Raw genomic sequence first — 19,712 nt, forward strand, 5'->3', positions numbered from 1 at the left:
TATATAGAAACAAATATTGCACTGCAACAACACAACCTTTTCCCCAATTATCACATATCATAATGGACACAAATATATGCAGCTTCTGCATTTCCTCTTAAGTCATATTTACAGTCACTATAGGTGAAATCCTGATCCCAGTGAAGTCAATTGCAACATCCCCCTTCACGTCAATAAGGCAAGATTTCATCCCAAAAGAGTTAAAGCTTAAAAAAAAATAAAAGAAAAAAGAAAGAAATAAAAAACCCAACACGTGTTCATATGTCTCTAGTGCAAGCAATGTTGCCAACTTTCGCAATTTTATTGTGTCTCATGACATATGGTATTTTCCTGAAACTTGCAAATATGAATGCGAAAAGCTTTAAAACATTTGGAGTTGGCACCACTGACATGTCACACACACAGCTTAAGGCTATTGTATGCTACTTAATGCTTTGCCATGCTTCTGCCATATTGAAGTACAAGCAACATGCTACAAAATTCTACAAAGATGCACAAACACCTACCTCAGGCACATCACAAAATAAATAAGAGTTAAAAAAACCCCTAACATGCTGATCCAGCAATTAAGTCTGAATGGGTCAACCACTGCACCCACACAGAACTTCCAGTGAGACTCCTCACAAAGTCAATAGCAAGATTGAAGCTTAAAGTTGCAAAAAACACATAAACAAAACCCTGAATTAACAACCCAAAGGGCCTAAATCCTGTAAACTGATACACATGGGGAAATTTTGACTTCAAGGGGCTCCATGTGGGCACGTGGGGTCCACCTATCTGACCAGTTTACAGGGCCAGGCTATAGGGATATAAATAAACTTTAAAGTTAGCCCTTGTTATCAAGTTATTGCCTTGGTTACACTAGAGGTCCTTCCCAGCTAGTGGCTAATGGAATATAGAACACAAGTAAGGAAAGTATGGTTCTTTAAGGATCATCCAGTAGTATAGCTCTCTGTTTGCCAGTGACCATCATTCCCTTTGCTCAGAGACACCTATGAGGTAAAAATCCAGGGAGGTGAGACAGCACATAAAACTTTGAAAAAGGTTTTTGCTTGATCCCATGTTTGTTTAATTTGCCCAATTGTCAACTTTCCATTTCCAGTTGAATATTGGGGCCCAGTTTAGACTAGGAAAACAAATTGTGGTTTAAAAACTGTTAGCTAACACACCAGTTTAAGTGCCTCCACATTAGGGATTTCCTCTGTTTAAACCAGAATAATTTTAAAATTGATTTAATTTAAAATGATGCAGACAGGGCCTAATAGTATCATGAGTCTGATCCAAAGCCCACTGAAGTGTGGGACTGACTTCAAAGAGCTGCAGCTCAAGTCTCTTAAACTGTCTCGAGGAAAACAAGAGAAGCAACATAACTGGGAACTCACCCCTCCCTTACACCATTCACTTCAATAAGGTGCTAACTTCAGGGTCTAACTGAGACTGCTAACTGCTTTGCTAACAGTATTATGCATTCTATTTAATTATAGCATCTAAACCACTCAGTTGGAGCTGAGACACTTAAAAATATTATTTTAAACTCCCCATTACTTGCTACTTTGCTGAGTTCATTCCGTTTTGGCATACATGCTAATATCTTTTTAAAGAAATGTAACAACCCACCAACTTCAGCAACTGAGCAAATATGTGAGCTACCATCACAACATGTTGCAAGAGTATGGAATAAGCTCATGTTCTCCCTCTCTCTTTTTTTAAGTGTTACCATTTCTTTCCACTAGGTATGTTCCAAAATCTTCTTTCATTAATTTTTCATTAATTTTCCTAAGTAAGGCTATGACTGGCAACACATTGTCTATCTGCTGCCTTTTTTATGTATGTGTGTTTCTCTATTGTGGAAAATGTGAGTTTGTTCTAAACTTTTATTTATGTAAACTATTCTGCAGTAGCTAGTGGTCAACTGGAGCGTACTAGCAAGACAGAAAAAATATCTCTAGCTGTTTTCCCAGAATGATCACAACAGGAAACTAATGAAAAATACTCATATGTATGTTATTTACATTTGCTAACTTCCATTAAAATATACCATAGTAATAGTCCAAAACAATGTGCTTTATAATACAGTTATTGTGGACTATTAGTCTAGAATATTGTGAGTGCATATTATACATAAAGCCTCACAGTATTCTAGAATAATAGTTCCTTTATATGTTTTGTAATTCAGGAAGTTAGCTATCTATCTTCCTGAATTACAAAACACATAAAAGAATGAAAACTAATTTGCTCTTGATTTCTTAGCTGTTTAAGAGAAATATAAAAGGAAGTAATCCCATTCTTACACAGCTCCTTCAAAATGGAGTTACTTGGTAGCACAAAGGAAACAACTCAAATGGTGTTAATGGTCCCCATTCATAGCAACATTAAAGACAATTGGTCTGATTTTTCAGAGGTGCTGAGCAGCACCCGTTGAAGTCAACAAGACTTGTAGCAGCTCAGCATCTCTGGGAATCAGGCCAAAAAGGAGCAATTAGATATTCCTTAGCACTTTAATGGTCTCAGGTCTGTTTCCATTGCCTCCTATTATTCAGTGTATTTACAATTTAAAAAAACATTCCACTCTGCATCTGCTCCCGCCTGCTCTCCCTCTTCTACTTCCTCCCTTTCCTGTGCCCCTGCATCCCTACTGTTCCCCATTTTACCCCCTCCACCTCCTCTGCTCCCCCCCCAATCGACCCCCGCAGCTCCTTCATCTCCCCTGCTCTATCTGTTCTGCCCCTGCTCGTTCCCTCTTCTGCCCCCTCCAGCTCACTCCCTGCTCTCCCCCCTACTCCAACACTTAGTGCCTTGGTTTTGACACCTCCCACTTGTCCAGCACGTTTCCCTAGCTCCGCCTCTGTTCGAGCGCTGCAAGGGGGCGGGTTCGGGGCCCCTGAGTGGGCGGGGCCATCGGGAGGGGGCGTGGCTCTAGGGGAGGGGGGAGCACGGCACAACAGCTGCAGACGGAGGGGAGTAATTTATTACAAACAGTGGCCCGAGCGCGCTGGCTCAGCGGAGTCCGGGCTCCTTTCAGCAGCACCACAGCGGGGCGGCTAGACCCCCCCTCCCCCTCAGGATGCCGGCTGGGGAGGCAGCTCGCTCCCAGGTGAGGGCGGGAGTTCAGCTGAGGGCACCCCCAGAGGGGTCAGAGCTGCTCGGTTGCCTGGAGGAGACACAGCCCTTACCCCCCCCCCATGAGGAGAAGGGGGGGAGGGGCTCAGCCCATCTTGAGGGGGGGGCGAGCGTTTTGGAGGGGGACTAACCGCCCCTTGAGACGGGGACAGAGCCCCCACCGTGAGAAGAGGCAGGTGGGGAGGGGGGGTGTTTTGCATCTTAAATCAGCAAGGTGGCCCATCACCGTGGTATCTTGGCACCTTCTTTCCCATGGAGGTGGGGTAGGGGTATTGGCCCCTCCCCAGGTGGGGGGGGCAGGTATGTCTGTGGGGGGACATAACCCTCCCCCCCACCCCACGGACATGACGCCTGAGCAGAGGCGTAAAGAGGGTCAGGTGTGTGGAAGTAAAGCACAGCAGCCCCCAATCCTCCCTGCCTGTCTCCCTCTCCTTCTTTCTTTCTCATTCAAGCCCCAACTCGTGTGTTTGTGTGTGTGAGAGTGAGAGAGAGAGTTTCATCCTCCACCAGGCAATGGAAGAGAAGGAGCAGCAGCAGGTAAAGAAACCGCTTCTCCTCCTGCCCCCCTCCCCCCCATACACTCTCCAGGGTCGGATCTTCATCCCAGAACCCCCTGGGAGGGAGGAAGAGGAGAAAAAAGAAAAGGCAGATGAAGAATGAGCATATCTTCTTTCGTCTCTTCCCTCCCACCTATAAAGTTGTCGCTCTCTCTGATTTCCCTCTTTGCTGCCTGGGATCACCTCTTCCCCGCCCCCCATTCTCTCTCTCCCTCTGTGTAAGTAGGTGCTTCAAACTTCCATTATATACCTAGGTATTTGTTTTAAATATTCAAAATGTCGACCTTTTTAATCGGGGCGGGGGGAGAGAACATTTCTTTGTGAGTCAGGGATGTTCCTGGAAGAAGGGTTTGGTTTGTAGTGTGTGTGGCTTATCGGGGGGCGGAGGAGAAGAGATTTGGTAATGAAAAGTTTATTGATCAGTCTTGTCAGTTTCTTTTTGTTTCATCTTACTGCCTGCTATGTGAAGTCTAAGAGCCTCCAGATCATTTATTTGGTATTTTTTTTCTCTTTCTTTAAACTAGGGGAAATAGGAAGTTTTAAAAATAAATAAATAAACCCCATCTGGTTTCTACAACAACAAAAGACGTTTCCAAACGAGGACAATACAATTCCTTAAGTGTTTGGAGATTTGATTTCACTCCCGATTCTTAATATTTGTTGGGAGGTATTGGATTTTTTTAAAAAAAAAGTTATATACCGTTCTATTCCTGGGCATGTGTGATGTATGTTTGTTTGTTTTGACATATAGAAATTCTAAAGCCAAAGCAAGCTCTTCTGTATGCGCTCTAGTGAGCCATCCCATAAAATATGGTGTGTGACTTCTTGTAAGTGTTTGAACTGAAGTGTAATAGTTTTGAAGTGGTGGCCAACAAAATCTGTTGGGTTATTGATCTACTGATGAAAGGCGTTTGAATTTGAAAAGGGTTTAGTTTAGGGTTTAGTGTGTGTGAAGTTTTTTATTATTTTTAATGTATAGGTAGTTTTTTATTTCTAAAATGACCTTGAGGGTTTAAAAGCTACATCAGTTTCTACTCGGTGGGTTTGAGGGGAGGCAGCACTAGAAGGATCTATTGCAAAGCGAAAATAGAAATAGGAACTAAAGTAGATGCAGTGAAATGTTTTCTCATAGAAGTATGTGAAAAGGGAAGTTTCTGTAAGTCTGTATGAGAAAGAACGGGGAAATAACGCAGTTTCAAATGCAATGAGAGGATATCATTCTTCACATTTTATTAGGCCTTTAATGCAGGACTGATATGATCTGGGAGACACAGAAATTAAAACGCCTAACTACAAGTTGAATAGCAAGCATTGACTTGCTGACCAACGCTTACATTGTTGGGGGCTGGTTTTGTGTCTGCAAAGGTAGCAGAGCACAGGGCTATGACAATAGCTTGCAAATGCTTTCACGCCATGTTTTATTACTCTTATGAGCTCTTTTATTAACTGTACTTTGATTCCCAAACCTAATACTCTAATTTGTGATCTATTTAAGCATTTTCTCTGATAATGTGAAGGGGCAGTTCCAAATAAGTAAGATAAACTGCATTCTTCAGCAAAGGGGGAAGGGTGAATTCCCCCCCCCCCACTAGTTTTGTGAACTGATGAGTCAATATTTAATATCTGCGGTAGCAATGCTAATGCGTGATGGATCATTAATGACTTAGTTAATCTAATATTAACGGTTCTTCTAAATTGCAGAGAATACTACATCTCTGATTTAATGCTTGAAATTCATTAAATCTTTTGGCCTTTTCTTTAAATCACTGAAATTTCAGGTTGTGTTGTAATTTTTATACTTATAAGGAGGAATAGCAAATAACTTCAGAAACGTGGCTATTACAGTAATTGATTGATCTGATTTACAGCCAGGAAACTTCTGCACATGCTGGAGTTGCTGATTTTTTTAAAATATATATTTATAACTTTTTGGGGGTAGGGAAGTTGGGTTTTTTTTTTTGGGAATCATTAAAGTGTACATAACTATTTTAAAAACAGTAGATCTGATTTTAGTTAAGGTTGATTCAGTTATGTCTTCATCACTTTGGAGTTGGTTGAATGACTTGACGTGAGATTAAGCACAACAAAAGAAAAGGCAGGGGAACAACAGCTGCCTTCTAGTACTGGAGCACTAGTGCTCTTAGAAGGAAGGCATTTTACCTTTTAGTATTGTGTGGTGTCAAGTAAGTTTAAATGTTAATGTTTATATTCATGATATATGAACATTCTAACAATACATTTCATAACAATACATTTCATACATAAGTTCTGTATGTTCATGTTGATTTTTGTCTTTTTAAAAACAATCTTTTAAGATCTGATATTAACTACTGGATCTATCTCATTAACTTTTCAGACAAAAAGTAACAAACGTTCACCACTAGTTTGTACTTGCTTAGTTACTGTGTGGTAAGAACTTTAAGGTGTGTCATTAATGGCAGCTGACTATTCTTGCAGAGAAGTCTTGTTTGTTTTAGGTAGGTGTTTTATACAGAATTTCCAGTGAGACAAATATTACTACATTGACTGGACTCATTCTTTCTGAAAACTTACTCTAAGGCCTAGAAGAATAATTTTACCATACTGTAATCAGAGTTTATTTTTAAAAAGTCATTAAGGATCACTGCACATTTTGAGGGCTTTTTCACTTCCTTCAACATATTCTTAGGTAATACGTATCATATTTGCTTTTTTTAAAAAAAATTATATTCTTGACCTACATTCTTATTTACAACAAAAGTGTGTTTTTCATTTTGACAAATAAGTGGGTGTGAAATTGTTTTCTGGGTTTATTTACGTTAAGTGGCCTATATTTGTTTCTTGAAAACAAGGCTACTATAACAGGCTTTATAGAATAGCTTCTAGGTTTTAGAAGTTTGGGTCAGGAATACTTGTTTTAGATTCTAAATGGATAGCTCTGGGGTTTTTGCTTTGTTTTGGTAAGGAAGAAGGGGGGGGCGAGGGCGGGTAGAAAGAGGAAGCTAATAAACTTCAGCACCTTTATCAGACCATCTGACAAAAGGTTACTTCATTTTGGCTTCTAGATTCCTTTAAACCCCATAATTACCTTCTGAACACTTCTTACTAATCTTCAAGATATTTGACTAGAGTATCTCCTTATTCATAATCTTGTGAATTTAGAGTTGCATTGATAGACGATTAATTGTTTGGTTTTTACATAAACGAAATCAAGTGCTAAGTTATCGCTGTTTTGCAGAGAAAGTGGTTTAAAAGAAAACTGGATTTCACTTGACTTTCAAAACGGTGATTTACTGTAAAATTTGAGTTACAAGAATCTGAAGCTTTGTAATTAAGAAGCTCTGGGGCAATGTTAAGTAAGATTTAACCTTTTTATGTCTAGTCTTTCCTGTCCTAATTTTTGTTGCAGTGAGTAATGTCTTAGTACAAGACTTCTGTACAAGATATAGAACACTCTATACTTAAAAACAAAACAAAAACATTAACACTATTGCTAATGTGTGGGAAGAACTGCTTTTTCTCCTTACCCCTTAGAGGTAAAATTCCTTTCTTTAGGGGAATCTGGAAGAGGAGTTTGACCTTTGAACTTGCATGCACACTTCCACACTGCTTTCAGGATGATGAAATAACTAAGGATATTTGCCAGTGTCTTACACTTACCTTGTTTCATCTTTTTTAATACCTAACTGTTCGGTTTTTAAATATAGTAAATGTAGCACATTTCTGCCACAGTGGGGCTGCCATTAGCCAGGCTTACCACCCTGTGTTTATTTTTTGAGACTCCTGATTAGAACGTCAGGTGTCTAATAAGATACTTGTTTCTGCTTCACATAATTACATTTGTAACTCCAAATTGTCTCAAACATGCCATTTACTTGGAATGAACTCCTGAGCATTTCTAAGGACTCTCTCACTTTTTGTCACGGAAGTTATCTTTAAAAAGTTAGAGTTTCTATTTCTATTGCACTAGCAGGATTAGGGCCCCATTGTGCTTGGTACTGTACAAACACTTAGAAGGACATAGTTCATGCCCTAAGAGCTTTACAACCTGAGATACAATGTGGGGAAGAGGATATATACATAGTTTAAGTCTAAAATATGTTATATAAATAAAAATTGCACATCAACTATACCCAACTGCTTCTCAGCCTGTATTTAGTTGTGTAATTTCTTGTAGGTGTCATAGAAGGAAGTGGCTCTTGAAGGATTTGGAATCAAGTTTACTTTACAAAACAAACTGCTTTAATTTCATTTTTGAAGTGAAAGAAAATATTTAAATTTTCACTTCCTTGCTGCTCAAAACACAATCACATGACAAGTTTGGTACCCATTAAATGGGTGGCTGCAATCTGTCTTGGGAAAACTTTCATTGTGGTCATATGACTTGATTAAGGACTAAGTTACTAATCTATTATGTATTCATATCATGTTTTATTCCTTATTGGTATATTTGTTGATGAGCCTAGAAAGTGATGTGAAGTACCCTTTTGATTTGAAATTAGACTGGTGATAAGGTGTTTGCAGCATATGTGTTCGGTGAGGAATCCTATAAGAATGAATACAGATGAGAAATAGGTTAAAAAGATAACAATTTAATTAAGTAGAATGAATTATCAAATGGCCTTTAAGTGTCTATTTCAAGAAAAAGCATAAGAGAAAACGTCACAATTGGATATAATATGTAGAATATTTGGGGAAAGCCTATTTTGATAAGTCATGCTTAGTGACTTGGGTGGATTTCTAAATATGGGATGTAAGTGAATAAATGACTGGATAACTACTTTCCTAATAGGTATTGTAGATTTTGTGCAACCAAACTAAAGTATCAAAGTCTAATTTTGTTTATGCACAATGGGCACTCTAACATTTTATTACACAGAAAAATGTTTAAGTGCAATTCATCGCTTATCACATCATATAAACTGCATGTGGAAAACTGAAGACTCATCATTGTCCTTGTATCCAAACTTTACTTTAACTGTAGTCATGTTTGCCTGAAACAGGTGTTGGGGAAATTCCTAATTTATGCCAAACTTTTTTTTGAGAGGTGTGGTGGTTTGGGGGAGGGGATGTACTAAAATCCACAATCTCATTTTGAGTATGGTGTTGGGGGGGAATAGTATAAGCTAGAGCTGAGGAAACATGGTTTTAACTGGTTGTTTGCGATATTCATTCCTCCTCTTTCCCCCCCCCCCCAAGTAAAATAGAACTTTAAATCTTAAATTGCTGTCTAATGCTTTTAAAGGTTTACATTTTTGGGGCCTTTCTTTAAAATCGTGCTCTTGGAAAATAGTAGACAATGTAGTTTAGCTTTGTAAGCTTGACTTTGTAATATAAAACTGAGAACTGCTACTATTCTTTTATTGCATATATCCATCAGTTTGACACTAGTAAATTGATGCTTCTGATATGAGGGGCAGTTCAGAATTGTCACATCTATATCTCTGTAGAACAAGGACAATCCATGAGTTTCTGCTATAAGATCTACTTCCTGGGTAGAAAAAGAAGGCTACTAGATGTCTTCTAGCTACATTTCTAGCATGTTTCTGTTTTCTTAACATCATCAGTCTCTCACCCTGTGCCTGATTTGTGAGGGAGAAAGTGTATGCCTTAGAGACCATGCACTTTTTTTATGGTGTAGCCAGAACACAATTTTGGATAAGCCTTGAAAACCATAGGTCCAAATTCAGGTGGTGTATGAAAAATGATCCTCACTTAAAGCTTCCTGTTTGAGTGCAGATTCTGCCTCTTCTCAGATTTCTGTTGAGGAAGGGGTCTGAGTTGCAGTCAGATGGCAGTATTGGGAGGAGATTACTTTTTGCCTGTGGAGGAACCACTGTTGGCAGACACTAGTTTCCCAAGGCAAAGAGTAACTCTGGATGCTCCTATGACCTCTTTAGCTGTACAGTGTAATGGTATGCAAGTTGCCCCATACTAGGAGCTCTGGAGAAGCTCTTGGATACCCTTGGCAGGAAAGCAGTTGTCTCTCAATAGAGTAGTAAGGCTTTGAGCCCAACTCAGGGAACTGCAGCTTACCAGCTCATCCACTGAGTGAGACTAAGCGGGGCTAACATCTTATGGCTAAGAAGCAGAGAAGTCCAATCCTGTTACATCCTTGTAAAGGATATTTCTCCAATTGAATGAACTGAATAAATATAATACACTCTCTATGAAAGATCAGATTTAAATTCTCTTGCTTCATCAAGGCTGCCTTGCGTGGAGAGAACAATATAGCTATTTTGAAAGGTAAAGTCTTGGTGCTAGTTTAAATGTGTGAAATTTTTTGACTTAATGGAATTGCATCATCTCATGGCAGCAGTGAAATTGTATCATAGGACTTATAAACAGTGATCAGTATAGTGCTTTCTGATGATTCTTAGTACATGTATTCACCTCTTCATGATGCCTAAAGTATGTTTTGTTTCATGGACTATAGGAAATCCTTCCATCCTTCTGCCCAAATCTGAGAGAAGGAAAAGTTGGCGGTCAGAACAACATTTGTGAACTTTAAGGATTTGTTTTTAACTTGTATAATTTTAGCCAAAATACCAAGAAGTGGACATTGACATTCAGTATTGCTCAGAGGATACTTGGATGCAGAAGGGAAGTTTGTGCAAACCTGTAACTTCTGATCTTCAGCAAGAGAGAACTTCTGATCTTCCTGGTTAAGAGTCATTTCATCCATTGAGTTGCAGAAGTTCTATTGTCTCTCAAAACATTAAAAAGAGATTCCACACAGAGATCTCTTCAGAGAGCAAATACTTGTTTCTATAGTATAGACCCCAAAATGGGTGGGAGAACTCATTCTCTGCTAGTTATTTCCAATTGGAGGACACGGCTACCTATAGGAAAATGTCTTTGACTTGCATTTATGCAGTCTGGTATACTCATGAACTTTATGTAAAATTATAGTATAAAGTAGAGAAGTTCACTAACTGTATTCACCAGTATTAAGAGATGTTTGAATATTCTTCTTTATCCTCCTTCACCCTCAGGTGCCTAGGTATCCACCAGTTTCCACCATGTCTTTGCTGGTTTGTTCAGGCTTCTGAGTGTCATGTTGATGGATTTGGCTTCTTTCTCTATTCTTCAGTATCACGTTTCATTTTCCTCTTTTCAGGTGGTGTCTGTATTATTTCTTGCCTTGGAAACCATGTTAGTGGAATCCTTAAAGCATGTCCTAAATATGTCCATTGTTTTCTTATCATATTTGATGTTTTAGATTGGTTTGTTCTGCTTAGAGTTTCTGATGTTGCAAAAAATGCTTTCCAATAGACTCCAAAGATCTTGCATGAGCATTTACTTTTGAATGAATTGATCTTATCAATTTCTGATGTAGATTTCCATGACTCTGCCCTATAAAGGAGGGACAGACATGATACTGGTGTTAAAAATTCGTATCAGCTCTTGTATAATGCATACTGTGGCGAAAACTTGTGTGGGTTGGCTTCTGCTCCCTCATATCCATATTAATATCGTTGTGGCAACCCAATGGTGTCAGACTGGACAATCTAATCATAGCTGATTTTCTAACAGTTCTTGCAAAAAAGAAAAACTTGAACCACTCTTAAGGGGGTTGGTTTAGTTAATGAGCTTTTAAATTTTGTTTCTAGAGAAACTTACACATGGAGGATTAATTGTAAGACCAATAAATAAAATTTCTCTTCAACTGTCCATGAAGCTTAATTTTATAGTTCATTAGGGCTGTGTCTACACTACATAGCTTTTAGCAACATGGCTGTGTTGCCATAGCCGTGCCACTAAAAATCGCATAGTGTAGCTGTTAGCTCTCCTGCCAACAAAAAACTTGTATCCCCAAAGAGCCATGTTTGCATTGTCAACAGGGGCGCACTGTTCGAGCATTTAAATTGGGGTCATATGTTGTAACTTTTAGGTTGAAAAGAGACAGTCTTTTATTGTGATGTCTTCTGCAGCTGAACCACCCCCTATCCCCAAATACCCTCCTTCCTCTACAAGTGCTCATATTGTTCTTTATCATACAAACTGATCTGTAAAGAGCTTTTTATTTAAAAGGACTTTTGTGGAATTAAACACATGGCTTATTTGAAAATCACCTTTTTATGTAGGTGAGAAGAATGTGTCAGAAATTAATGAATTAATTCATTTCCCAAAGATGGGGTTGGAGTGTATGAGCAATACTGTTTACCATGAAAAGATAGCCTACATCTTCTCCCATTATAAGCCCAAATTTTTGTAAATACTAACATTTGAACTTTCAATCTTACTTATTTAATACTATTTTAATAAATACTCATATTAAATAGAAAAGTTTATATCTTTCCTTCTGCAAAGTCAGTTTTTAAATATACTGACCTCCTGAGTCTAACTTTCAAGACATTTGCTTAAGTCATGCTGCTGGTGTCAAGCTGACTGCATGGGTTATGACCTTTGTCCTTGATACAGTAAGTGTATACCATTCTAGAGACTTGTGCTGCTGCTGTTAATGCTTACAAGATGAAGAAAGGATAACATTATATCCAAAATGCATGAAGTTTTTTTAATGTTTTGTGGTATGGGAGATGTTTGATTTCTGTTTATCTGGAGTTTTACTGCAGAAAGCAGGTTGTGGATTTGCCATTGGGATCCGAAGAGTGAAAAGACAGACATTTGGTTAACGTTCTGCTTGACGGTGTGATTACTTTCTAAATGTAGAATACCAAAATCTTCTTCTGCCTAACTCCTTGGGCTATAAATGAAATGCCTATGAGCATTCAATCTGATATGCATACAGTCCCTTGAACAATGGACTCTTGATAACTGATTGGACCTCCTGGCACTACACCATACAAATAATATACCCCTTTTTTCTTGCCCATTCTGAATTCTTTAAATATTAGTTTTGGCTACTATTTGGGGATACTTTATAAACTTAATGATCCTTTAATAATTAGAAGTAATGTGGCACAACTGGCTTTATAACAATCATGTACAAGTATAGTAAACAATATTCTCAGAGGTACTCTAGAAATATAGGACCAAACTGAGCCTTGGCCTAATCGGGTACAGTTCCATTGATTTCAGTGGAGTTGCAGTTACTCGTGCCTGGGCTGTATTTGGTCCATTTGTACTTGAATATCTATGTAGCATAAAGCGAAGTTTTAAGTAGCGTTACCATATTTGAACATTCAAAAAAGAGGACACTCCAACCGGGGGTGGGAAGGTTTGCTCATGACCCCCGGTCCCTCCCCCATTCCAACCCCTTCCCCAAAGTCCCTGCCCCAACTCCGCCCCCTCCCTGCCCCATTGGACCCCTTCCCCAAAGGTCAATCAGCACCTCCCTGCACCTTCCATCAGCTGTTTTGTGGCATGCAGGAGGCTCTGGGGGGGAGGGGGAAGAGCGAGGGCATGGTAGGCTCAGGGGAGGGGGTGGGAAGGGGTGGAGTGGAGGCAGGGCCTGCGGCAGACCCACGGGTTGAGGAGTGATCGCCTCCCAGCACATTGGAAAGTTGGCACCTGTAGCCCCAGAACTGGTGCCTATACAAGGAGCCACATATTAACTTCTGAAGAGCCACAGGTTGACCACCCCTGCTCTAAGATCAACTGGTTGGTGACCGCTGCTCTAGAAGGTGGATTAATTCGGTCAACAATGGAGAAGCTTTCCTTCACTTAAGTGCAATAGCAGGCACCAATGCACCCTTTTAAGCATAGACCTGTTGTGAGTGTCACAGCTAAATACAAGATGAAACAGATTGCTTAGCATAAATAGTTAATACATTTCAAGTGACTGTTTAAGGTGAAGTGGCCTGTTAACACCCGATGAGAGTATTAGGCTGTTTAGGCTCTCCAAGTTGTATCCAATAAACAACTGATTGTAATAAAATAGAGCGCCAGAGATGGAATAAGGTGATATCAGTAGTTTATCTGTGGATTCATATTAGTAGCCAGTAATACAAATGGTACTGTTTCGGTAGTGCCAAAAACATTCAGTTGCTTCAGATTACTAACAGGATTTTTTTCTATGCTGGCATTATAGAGGACTTTTGAAGCCCTCTAAGTCTGTATTAAGATAGCAAAACAAGCTCAGCATATCAAAGAAATAGAAGACAGAATAGCTTTGAATCCAGCTCTTGGATTTAAGGGTCTGTTAATTTTAACTGTTTTTGAGGCAATCTCCTGTATCTCCGCTGGGAAAACTAGAAGTGCTGGTATGGTCTTGGTTTTTAAACAGCTGTTGCGGTGTTTGTGGGATAAATAAAACTTTAATAGGGCTATTGATTGTTGTTCCTGCTTTAACTTACGTTGAACAATACATAACTTTACTAGTAGCATAGTATAACAACTGCTTTAGTACTAGGCACATAGTCATGCCTCCTTTTCTTCAGCTAATCTTTGGTGTGTGTTAAACTATAACAGAAAACTCAAAGGATGGTCTTATTTGACACGTCTCTTGGGGTGGGGGAGAAAGCATGTTGACTTATAGATAGAGAATTTTGAAGCAGAAAGGAGTAACAAGTGAAATGAAATTAATCCCAGTAGGTCATCTCTAAAAGAACCGTTTTGAATACAGTATAAAATAGTTTGTGTAACTTAATAAAAGGAAATCAAGCCTCTTCACTAGTCTTTCGGAAATGCTTTGAATGTCATCTTAATGCATTTTTATGTAGCAGCTTTTGTTTTATGTAGGTTAGGTAACAACAACTAAAATGAAAACACACTGATCTCAGCCATTCATAACCATAATCCTAGAATATTCATCACCATAGAATCTGGAAATCGCTATAAACCTGTAGACCTGATTTGTTTGTCTAAGGGTCACATAAGCAAATGTGTTGTGCACTAAAGTTTGCTAAACTCAGTCTCTGGTGGACTTTTGAAGGGATCAAGTTCAGTAGGGAGCATCCCTCAGGTGAGAGTAACTTGCTGCTGCTTTTGGTCAGTAAAACTGTTTTCACTGACCATTCCAAGAATCTTGCTTAGCACATCTTATCTTCTGGGATGGATGGGTGATGGAGGCGGTATCAGTCTATAAGGCGTTTGAGCTCTGACTGGATCTTGAGACACTTACTAGGGTTTGTTTAGAAGCTGATGGGAAGGGATGTCAGGAAGCCCAGATTCCCTTTGCCCCTCTGTTGTGAAGGTAGGAAAATACATATTTATCAGCTTTGAACTCAGGTTTCAGACTTGTAACTTTTCTCCCCCACCTATTAAAAGTAAAAACTTCCATTTCCCCACTCCAGAGACGACTACTGCTCTGAGGCTGCTAGGTCATTATCACCTCTCCCCCAGCCTCTTGGCTGCAGTGAGGAACAAATAGTGAAGAGAACTTAGCTACTGTATCCTTTTCTTAGGACAGGTCTACACTACTGCTTATGTTGCTCAAACTTATGTTGCTCAGGGATGTGAAAAAAAGCCATCTACTGAGTGACGCAAGTTACAGCCACCTAAGCACTGCATAACTTATGCTGACAACAGCATTCTCTCCTGTAGGCATAGAGCATCTTCACCTGTTGTGCTGCAGCTGTGTCGATGTAGTGCTTCTAGTGCAGACTAGCCCTTAGTCTGCATTTTGGCATTCCAGTCAAGAGCAACTCCTGTGCATATCTAAACTGCAGCTCATAGCTTTCCCAGATAGCACCGGTTTTAAACTGATGTGATTCTTGACAGTTTAACTGCTGCCCAAAGGATTCTGAAGAGCTGCAGTGCAGGGAAACATCATTTTTGGTCCTTGACTCTAAGACCTTATCTTCACTAGGGGCAAAAATTTTTTTTTTTTTTTTTTTAAATCACACATTAGCTCAAAAGTGGTTAAAAATCCTACCCTGGCCAAGGCAGTTTGTAGTTTTCACCTGTGTTAGCAGGTTACAGCAGACAACCGTTTACCATGCCCAGCAGACACAGGTGAAAACTACAAACTGCCTGGGCCAGGGTAGGATTTTAACCACTTGTGAGCTAACTTGTAGTCAACTCTTCCTTGGTGCTTCTGCTGGTGGAGTCAGCCATTTGGGGTTTCCTCCTGAGGAATGGCAGGTTGTGCTATTGGCCCTTTGTGATCAATGTTCTGTTGTATCAATGTAGTCTTATTCTGAAAGTAAGTACTTGTAAACAGATTCCATGTTTGTCCCTCACTGACTTCCTAATTTACTTAGTTCAGTTTAGAAGTAAAAGTGTTTTCATAACTGCCAGTTCTATTAAACTCAATCTACGATCTGAAAGTCAAACTGTATTCTTTGTTTTCTGTCTGATCTATCATCACAAGTATTAATACTATTGCCAACCAGATTCTACCTTGGGTTAATGTTGTTTCCAGTGGAATTGCCCAGTTGTAGCTGCAGGATTGGCCTTGCATTTGGAGTTCATATAATTTTGTTGATTGAACCAAAATGGATCCCAATTTAGTCCGTCTCTGCAGTGCTCACAAGAGTAAAAAGTAGTAATTGTATAACTAAATTAGATGGACAATATTCTGAATGTGTCCATGGACCATGAGTTGTGTGTCAGTTCTAGATAGAGTAAAACAATGCTTTAATTCTGATTTTAAAAGTACATTTTAATTTAATAATTGAATAATTTTTAATATTTTGATTCCTTTGGGAAAGGATTTCCTTCATTGCAGTAGGAAATTGGTGCTGCTATTTATCTGAATTAAACCCTTGTCTAGTATTGATTTATTAATACTTGGTTTCCAAACATAAAAGGCATGCCCTACTTTTAAGATCTTTCTGACTGATGAAGGAAGTCTGAAATGTATCAGCCGGAAAACTCAGTCTTGTTTTAAAGCTCACCTTTCAACTTTTTACTCTATTTATTTATTTTTTTAACATTTACGGTTCACTTATCTTTTCCAGGTAGATTGAATTAGATTCAAACTACCAGAGTCCACATCTTGTTTTTTTACCAAAAATGTTATCTGTGACTAGATTTCATGATCTAAAAATTACAGGTGAGAGGCTCTTTTCTAAAAGTAGCTCTTGTCATATTGAACCACATCTCTTTTGACAGCAATAATTGCCCTGGTGGCAGAGAAATATTTCAGACACTGAAATAGTAAGGCATGCTATATTTCCTCAGAATGATGTGTTGAGGGTTAGTAATGGCCAGATTTTCAGAAGTGCTCACATGGAAGCGCCCATTAAGAAAAATGGAAGCGACTAGGTGCTAAGAACTTCTAAAAATCTGGCCTAAATGTGTAAAGTACTTTGAAAATCACATCTTAAATCTTCAAAGGAGCCAGGTGCCATGGCAGTGAGTCTGAGCCTATAGACTTGGGCTTGTGCTTCAGCGCTTAAAGTGATATAGATATTCCAGCTTTTGCTTGGAGCTTGGATTCCGAAGAGTGAATTATTAAACTTGTGTTTGTGAAACTTCAAAAATTCAGTCCACTATTTCCCAACACATCCAGAGAATTCATTGTCTCTAAATGGTTCCAATCTGCAAGGAGTTTTTGGTTATCTTGTTGGATGGAAGTTGGGACTAAACTTGGCCCTGGAATTTGGTATGGAGGCCTTCACTTTCTACAAGAAAGTATTTTTCGCAGTTGGTGAAAGCAGGTTTTGGTCTGCTACTAGTTTCATGTTGGTATTTCTCAGTTATGTAGTACACTGCAAGAAGGATCAAAGGAAAGATGGAAGGAACATCCTTGTCTTCTGAATATTTGCTAAAATGACATGTAGATGAAACTACATGGAAAAGATGCTTTCCCTGTAACTGAGTGCTTCTAGAATTTCATTGCTACAGAACAAATTGAGACTGTCTAAATGAAGTAGGTTCTTAACCCGTCTCTGGCACTGACCGCTTGACCTAGAACATATGTCAGTATGTGGCAGTTGCTGTTTAGAATGATTCTCTCATACACTTCAGAGGAACTTAATATGTACACAGTATTAATGAATGGCAACTGTTTCTAAAATGGGCCAGTTTCTATACCTTGCCTGAATATTCACTAAAGAATTAGGGTTAAACATATTTTAAAAAATAAATAAATAAAAAATCCACACCTGATGATAGCCCTCTTACCTAAGTGGCTTGCTGATATTGTGCTACTAGCTGCTCAGATTTTCAAGCTGCCTATTCATCTGTCTTACAAACAACATACCTTCATTTAGGCAGCTTCCATTATACAACAAAGATCACATCTGAGCTCTGCCACAGAATACCGTCCTGTCCTGTTTCTAATAACAGTCCAGGGATGTTGCTGTGTGTGTCAATCCAAAGCCTAAAATGACCGAGTCCGTGTGAAGTGATGGCAGCAGCTATAAGCATAGCTGAGAGGTTTTTTTGTGTGTGTTCAGAATATCACCAGGTTGAATCATCACTGAATTTCATGGTCTGTTACCACCCAATTTTCAAGTTCTTGACCATTTTATTTTATGAATTACTGCAACTGTACGCCACACAAGTGTAAGGTCTGTACCAAGTAACTGTACCATGCAAAGAGTCTTAGACCACTGTGATATCAGTTAAAAGGCCCACCAAAGGCCTTTATTCTACGGCTAATTTGCATGCAACAGTCCCATTGGTTGTATGAAGGATACAGCACAAATGGTGAATTACTTTGCCCAACTGCCACACCCGTGCACTCAGTTGCCACCTGCGCAAATCCCCTACATGCAGATCAACACAACCACCTGCACAACACCACAAGCAGCAAACAAAATTGCCCCTCACAACAGCACATACCCCCTCATTCGCCACCCCCATAGATCTACACAACCAATGCACACAGTTACCCCAAACACACACAGCCCCTCACTGCAGCAGACCCTACTCATTTGAGATCCACGCAAATCCACACTTCTCCCATCACAACATATGCATTCACTCACCCTTCCTCATACTTACCATAAAACGATAAACTTGAATGGCAAAGCTGTGGATCCATCACTAGTATATAAATACAGCTTAAAAAATTACTGAAGACACTGAACAAAGCAACAAGTGGAAATATGAAATAAAAAGTTACTGGTGAGTTCACTTGTTTGTAATATATTTCAATATTTTATCTCCATGGAGAAATTTTGTGCATAGCACCAAAACTTTCTAAAAACAAAGCCGGCCCTATGTTACTATTGTTAGTGGACCTGACTTTTAACTGGAGTCAAAATTAATAAATGAAGTCTTTATGACTGAAGTTCACTCTCAGAAAAGAAAGAGAATTAAAATTTAAGTTTACCATGTCATAGGTTCAACCTGCTTAGTTATTACAAGAATTCCAAAACTGTATTTAGACAGGAAGAGTTGCCTCGTGGCAGTGATGGACTGAGAATTGGGACCTCTGAATTCTATTTGAGGCTCTGGAGCCATCTTAGGCAAATAGCTTAATCTTTCTTACCTCAATTTCACAAGCGATAAAAAGCATAAAATATTTAATTTACAGGAGTATGTTAAGGCTCATTGTTTATGAAAGTGTTCTTTGAGTTTTTCAGATGAATGATGGCACAGTAAAGCATGTTACAAACAGCATGTGCTAGAACACTGAAGGCGTCAAGTACATTCGGGGAAAAAATGATTAAATCCAGTGCAAGTTTAGGTTGGATTTAGGTAGTGCATTAGTTAAGTCCAACCTAAATTTGACCACTTCTCCTCATCCAGATAAACTCCTGGAAGTGTAAACTCAAAAAAACTATTTTCAGGATACCGTTATGAGAACTGACATTATGTGGGGCATAATAATGTGCCATGCACAAACTGTCTGCTTTGAAGCATAGTAATTCAAGTTGTAACTTCTGAATCTCTTGTGGGAAATTCTTGATAAATAGTGGTAACTTGTGAAACTTCATGGTTTAAGGCAAACAAAATAATTCCAGAACTCCGCACATCTGAAGAAAGCAGTGCATTCAAAATAAGTAGGTGGTGTGTGTTAGTTCCTTTTTTTAAAAAAAAAAAAAGAGTGCTTTGGACTCCGCTATATCATTTTTATTTTGACTGTTCAAAGAAGGTGACTTATTGCAGTGAATAGATTTAATTTGGTATGTAATTATGTTTACAAACTTACAGTAAGTATAACTGGTTACATCAAAAATTTTAAATACTATTTAAATGGTAAATGAGATTAAAAACATACAAATTATTTTAAGCAATTCTAAATTGGAAGCATTT

General features: G+C 38.9%; 1 protein-coding gene across 6 annotated transcripts in view; it reads left to right on the top strand.

Moving 5' to 3' along the window:
* The first annotated feature begins 2,967 nt into the window (after window positions 1-2,967).
* ZNF217 (zinc finger protein 217) overlaps window positions 2,968-19,712 on the top strand; it is a 36,783-nt gene continuing 20,038 nt past the window's right edge. For 2 of the 6 annotated variants that reach the window (XM_084645604.1, XM_084645609.1), the window contains exon 1: window positions 2,968-3,094. The gene's annotated coding sequence lies outside the window, so the exon portion shown is untranslated. Of the gene's footprint in view, window positions 3,095-3,588; window positions 3,658-3,791; window positions 3,896-4,041; window positions 4,078-4,151; window positions 4,174-19,712 lie in introns of those variants that run through there. The other 4 variants (XM_084645606.1, XM_084645605.1, XM_084645607.1 and 1 more) reach the window with 4 other exon arrangements.

The sequence above is a fragment of the Lepidochelys olivacea genome, assembly GCF_965140295.1.
Source record: "Lepidochelys olivacea isolate rLepOli2 genome assembly, chromosome: 13".
Taxonomy (NCBI): Eukaryota; Metazoa; Chordata; order Testudines; family Cheloniidae; genus Lepidochelys; species Lepidochelys olivacea.